Raw genomic sequence first — 6,234 nt, 5'->3', positions numbered from 1 at the left:
GGAGCCAACGTCCGAGGTTCCGGAGCGCGCGCCGGCTTGCTCTCCCTCAAATTAAGCAGCGCGCACCGGCTTGCTCCCGGAGTGCTCCGGCCGAGGTTCCCCTCAAATTAAGCAGCGCGCGCCGGCTTGCTCCGGAGCAAGCCGGAGCGCGCTCCGTAACCTCGGCTGGAGCAAGCCGGAGCGCCCTCCGGAACCTCGGCCGGAGCAAGCCGGAGCGTGCTCCGGAACCTCGGACATTGGCGTGTATGTGTATGGCGATGGGTTTTTAACGACATAGGTATACAGATCATGTGGGCCGAAGTCAGGTAAAGACGAGGGCTTCGTGTACTTCCGTACGTCAGTGAACAATCCTGGTGGAAGCAGGTAAACGTCGTTCTCTAAGCCTGCTAACCTCAATTTTTGCAAATACTTCTCCCTCTGCTCGCCCTGTAAATGCCCTACGTCGCTGGATAGTGAAGGTGTTTTCTGCATCTCGCTCCTTTTTCTTTTATGTTTTTCGTTTGTCGCCTTCCTCGCATTCAAACTGATTCGAGCCGAAGTCCACTACATGTCCAAAATGGCGGTCGCGTTTACGAAGGTCACGTGACTGAAAAGGGTCCATAGGTGAGGCGAGGCGCATAAGGCTTCAGAAATTCTCGTAATTCGTAATTCTTCTTCTTCCGGGTTTACGGTGTTTACAGATCCCAGCGTGCTCGCGGGGCGTGTGTGGGCATGTGAGGACACTCCTCCTCACCAATCAGTGCACAGGGGAGTGTCTGCTCACGCCCCCAGCCTCACTCGGCTCGCTTTGGCTCGCTTCAGCCCCACTCCAAAACGGTGCGAGTTTTAGGGGCTAAGCAGGGCTGAAGCGAGCCGAGTCGTGCTGTTCTTTGGTAGTCGAAACGCGAGCCGTGTCGGGCTGAAGTGAGCCGAAGCAAGCTGAAAAAGGGCCAAAAGACACAGACAACCATTCACACTCACTTTAGAGTCACCAGTTAACCTAACCTGCATGTCTTTGGGGGAAACCGGAGCACCCGGAGAAAACCCACACGGACACAGGGAGAACATGCAAACTCCACACAGATAGGCCCTCGCCGGCCACGGGGCTCGAACCCGGACCTTCTTGCTGTGAGGCGACAGCGCTAACCACTACACCACCATGCTGCCCTGCATGATCCTATTGATTGTATTTGGAAAGCATTAGAGTGTAGGAAAGGCAGCATGGTGGTGTAGTGGTTAATACTGTCGCCTCACAGCAGGAAGGTTCTGGGTTCGAACCCAGTGGCCGGCGAGGGCCTTTCTGTGTGGAGTTTGCATGTCTGTGTGGGTTTCCATGTGTGGGTCAGCTGGGATAGGCTCCAGCTTGCCTGCGACCCTGTAGAACAGGATAAGCAGCTAGAGATAATGGATGGATGGATGTCTCATAATAATGACTTGTTGGGCGGAATGGTGGTGTAGTGGTTAGTACTGTCACCTCACAGCAAGAAGGTCCTGGGTTCGAGCCCAGTGGCCGGCGAGGGCCTTTCTGTTTGGAGTTTGCATGTTCTCCCCGTGTCTGCATGGGTTTCCTCCGGGTGCTCCGGTTTCCCCCACAGTCCAAAGACATGCAGGTTAGGTTAACTGGTGGCTCTAAATTGACTGTAGGTGTGAATGTGAGTGTGAATGGTTGTTTGTCTTTATGTGTCAGCCCTACGATAACCTGGCGACTTGTCCAGGGTGTACCCCGCCTCTCGCCCATAGTCAGCTGGGATAGGCTCCAGCTTGCCTGCAACCCTGTAGAACAGGATAAGCGACTACAGATAATGGCTGGATAGAGTATAGGGAAAAAAAGCTGTAAATTACAAACTAATTTGCGTATATACAGCCTCCATAGATTTTGCCAACTCAATTCCCTGTTTAAAAAAAACACACACACACAAATAAAAGCTCACAGTGAGCTTAAACACAACACAGGACAATCTGCTGTTGATTTCTAGAACATACATTTTATTTTATTTGAAGAAAAAAAACGTATCACAATGACACAAACATTGAAATATGATCACATAACACCTACTCTTAAGGAACTGAAGCTTTTACCTGTCTGATTTATTAACCATAAGAGACGCCGTACTTGTATATAAATGCATGAATAATCTTGCCTCGAATTATCTTACTAGCTTGTTCAGGAAACGGTCCAGTATACATCAACATAATACTAAAGTAACAATCTGAATATCCCTAAGCGTCGTACTGCCAAGGCACAGAACTGATTTCTTTATGGAATGGTCTTTGTTTGGCTCTCACTCCCAGAGGCAATTTCCAAGTTTCTATCAGTGTCCATTTTTAAACATTACTTCTTCGTCATCGTCCCAGAGCCAGCAAGGGCTGTAGGGGCACCACTGATGACATTTTAACAGTCCATCATTGGTGTATCAAGGGCCTTTAAACATGGTGGAGCTCATCCCTTTCCAAGCTTGATCAATGGGCAATTTAGAGTAGCCAATTAACCTAAGCCGCATGTCTTTGGACTGTGGGGGAAACTGGAGCACCCGGAGGAAACCTACACAGACACGGGGAGAACATGCAAACTCCACACAGAAAGGCCTTTGTAGGTCACTGGGCTCGAACCCAGAACCTTCTTGCTGTGAGGCGACAGTGCTAACCACTACACCACCTTCAAACGTAACTTAAAGTTGCATTATTTTGAGAGGTGGCAGTTTGGTTTTTTAAATACATATTTTTTTTTATTTGTGTGGCTTGATATATCCTCTTCTGCTGCTACAAACAGGAAATTTCCCCATTGTGGGATAATAAAGGCCTTATCTTATCTTATCTTATCTTATCTTATCCCTAGTTCTGATAAGTTTGATGATAACATTGCAAATAATACTCTTATTAGATTTCAATAACTCCTTTTACATGTTTCAATAGAATGTTTTAATATGTCTATATTATTTGTAATTTAGAATTATTTATATTTTTATAAGCACTTGTAAATTAGGTATGAAGTCCCAACTTTGGGAACCTAATAAAGATGATTGAATTGTAACATCTTCAAGCATTCATTTCTTACAGCTTTTCCTTTGTTATAATGTTGTTGTTTCGTAACCACTTATCCCGTGCAAGGTCACGGGTAAGCTGGAGCCTATCCCAGCTGACCATGGGCGAGATGCAGGGTACACCCTGGACAAGTCGCCAGCTCATCGCAGGGCTGACACACACATAGAGACACAAACAACCATTCACACTCACGGTCAATTTAGAGCCACCAATTAACCTAACCTGCATATCTTTGGACTGTGGGAGGAAACCCATGCAGACACGGGAAGAACATGCAAACTCCACACAGAAAGGCCCTTGTCGGCCGCTGGGTTTGAACCCAGAACCTTCTTGCTGTGAGGCGACAGTGCTAACCACTACACCACTGTACCACCTTCAAACTTAATTAAAGTTGCATTATTTTGAGAGGTGGCTGTTTGTTTGTTTTTTAACTTGTGTGGCTTGATATGTCCTCTTCTGCTGCTCTCCACTGTGCTGCTGCAAACAGGAAATTTCCCCATTGTGGGATAATAAAGGTCTTATTTTTTTCGTGGTCCGGTTTCCATCAAATCCCGCGCTCTGATTGGCTGGCTAGTGGGTCCGTATCCTACAGTATGGACCCCAGTTACGGATCCTAGTTACGGATCTCTGGCTACTTGCTCGTTCACAACAACAACAAACATAGTAGTAATTTTTGTCAACATTTATTTTCGCATTTCTCAGGAGAATAGCATTAATTTTACAGCATGGATAGTGATAATGACAGTGTTCGCAGCGAAAGCGAGTTTTACTACCCTGAGGAAGAAGAAATAAAAGAAAACATTTCAGGAGAAAGCTAAAAACCTGTAACTGTTGCTAATGCTGAGCAAAAACATAGCTGAATCCTGAATGATTCAATTTTGTATAAATAGAGGACTACATAGGCAGCAAAATGTAGTTTTTTTTCCTGCCATGGAAGTGCACTTGTATACCGAGGAGGAAGCAATTTGCATTACAGCCGTGAACGAGGATTCAAAATGGCGCCGCAGCTCGCCTCGGATCGGGTTTCCCTTTCAGGCGCTCTCGTTTTCTGATAGAATTTGGTAAAGAAAAAATAAATATATTATTTACCAGCTTAAGGTCGGTCCGTATGGTGAAATACCGTGACCTCGGCCTTGAATACTGACCTCGGCCCAGAGGGCATCAGTCAGTACTTTCAAGACCTTGGTCACGGTATTTCACGATACGGACCTCCCAGCTGATAAATAACATATATTTATCTTAAATTACACCTATTTCTGATAAGTTTGATGATAACATTGTAAATAGTCCTCTTATTAGATTTCAATAACCCCTTTTTATATACTTCCATAGAATGTTTTAATTTATGTCTATATTATTTGTAATTTAGAATTATTTATATTTGTATAAGCACTTGTAAATTAGGTATGAAGTCCCCACTTTGGGAACCTAATAAAGATTATTGTATTGTATTTTCAATACATTTCATTCTCAAGCATTCATTTCTTACAGCTTTTCCTTTGTTATAATGAACTATTCAAATCTACACTTCGCATACAAAGGTTAGTGGAATGACTATTTACAAAATCACAGCCTAAGATTATTTAATATTTTAATAATTAAAAGTAATAAAAACCAAATTACAGCTCTGTGATGACCTGGTGACTTGTCCAGGGTGTACCCTGCCTTTCGCCCGTAGTCAGCTGGGATAGGCTCCAGCTTGCCTGCGACCCTGTAGAACAGGATAAAGCGGCTAGAGATAATGAGATGAGATGAAAAACCAAATGATAAATAGTAAGACACAGAGTGTCTTGTCTTTCTCCAAAAAGACCTGAGATATCTAAATTAATCAGCACAACTGTTTTCAGCTTCACAACTGGTTTTACTGCAGCGAAGTATAAAACAAATAAAGCTGATAAAAACAAAACTTGTGTTTTCACTAATTCAAAATCAGCAAGGTTAAATCAGTTGGTCACTGTCACCAGTCATGGTCAACAAATTGAACTTGTATCTACTTTTAAATGGTTCTTGATTGATGACCATTTGTCTTTTCAGGCACATATTCTGTATACTGCTAAGAAGCTGAAGGTTTTACTTGGATTTTATTTTCGAAATGAGTCTTGTTTTTCCTTTGGGGTGAAACAGAAACTGGTGGAGCTGACCTTTTTTCCGATAACTGATTATGGTGATGTGTTACATATGAATGCCTCCGCTCAATGTCTCCACGTGCTGGATAGTGTGCATCATGGCGCTCTGAGGTTTATCATAAACTGTGGAGCTCTAACTCATCACTGTGTCTTATATACTAAAGTAAATTGGCCATCTTTATATCCGTGCCGGCTCGGCCACTGGTATGTCTTTATCTACAAGGCCATTCTTGAGATGATTCCATCTTATTTATCATCTATTTTAATCCTGAATAATAGAGCCTACAGTCTTCGTTCTCTGGACTTTTTACATTTTACTGTTCCTAGGGTTAGAACAGAAATGGGGAAGAAAGCTTTCAGGTTTTCTGCTCCAACTACATGGAATAATTTGCAGTCAGTCAGAGCTCAAACTTCATAATCTGGTATCTCTGAATGTATTTAAGTCCATGATAAATCCCATTGTATCGAGGCTTCATGAGTGCAAATGTTTTATTTGAATGGAAATGTCTTATTTGATCTTGACCTGATTTTGTAAATTCAATTATTTATTTGTATTTTTTATGTTTAATGTGACAATGTGCTGAAATTGGCCAGGTCTCTCTTGTAAAAGAGATCTTCGATCCCAATGGGACAAACCTGGTTAAATAAAGGTTATAATAATAAAAAAAAAGTAAAATACCTGAACAAAAAATAAAACCCGCTTTAAATATTATAAAACAAAGTCAAGCTGTTGTTTGCAGAATTCGATAATGGCGACTTCCGGTGCAATAAAGCAGCATTGCATCTACAGGCGCATGCGCGTCCGCCATTTTGTCAAACCTGACCGCGTGCGTCTCGGAACCCAGTGGAATTCTGGGAATGAGCGGTTTTTTTTTTTCCCCGGATACAGCACTTTTGATTTTAACATACGTTTTGTATTAACAGGACTTTAGTGTGTTTTTACTACGTATAATTTATAAATAATATGAAATGCTTCTGTTTTTTAAATTAAATCCTCGCTTTTTTTTTTGTTGAAAATAAATCCTTGCACAATTCGTGACATCATCACTCGTCGCTCCGCCCACATCGCCGCCGCCATTTATTTCGG

Source organism: Neoarius graeffei, chromosome 8, assembly GCF_027579695.1.
Source record: "Neoarius graeffei isolate fNeoGra1 chromosome 8, fNeoGra1.pri, whole genome shotgun sequence".
Lineage (NCBI taxonomy): Eukaryota > Metazoa > Chordata > Actinopteri > Siluriformes > Ariidae > Neoarius > Neoarius graeffei.
The sequence above is the reverse complement of the archived record's forward strand: the minus strand, read 5'-3'. Positions refer to the sequence as shown.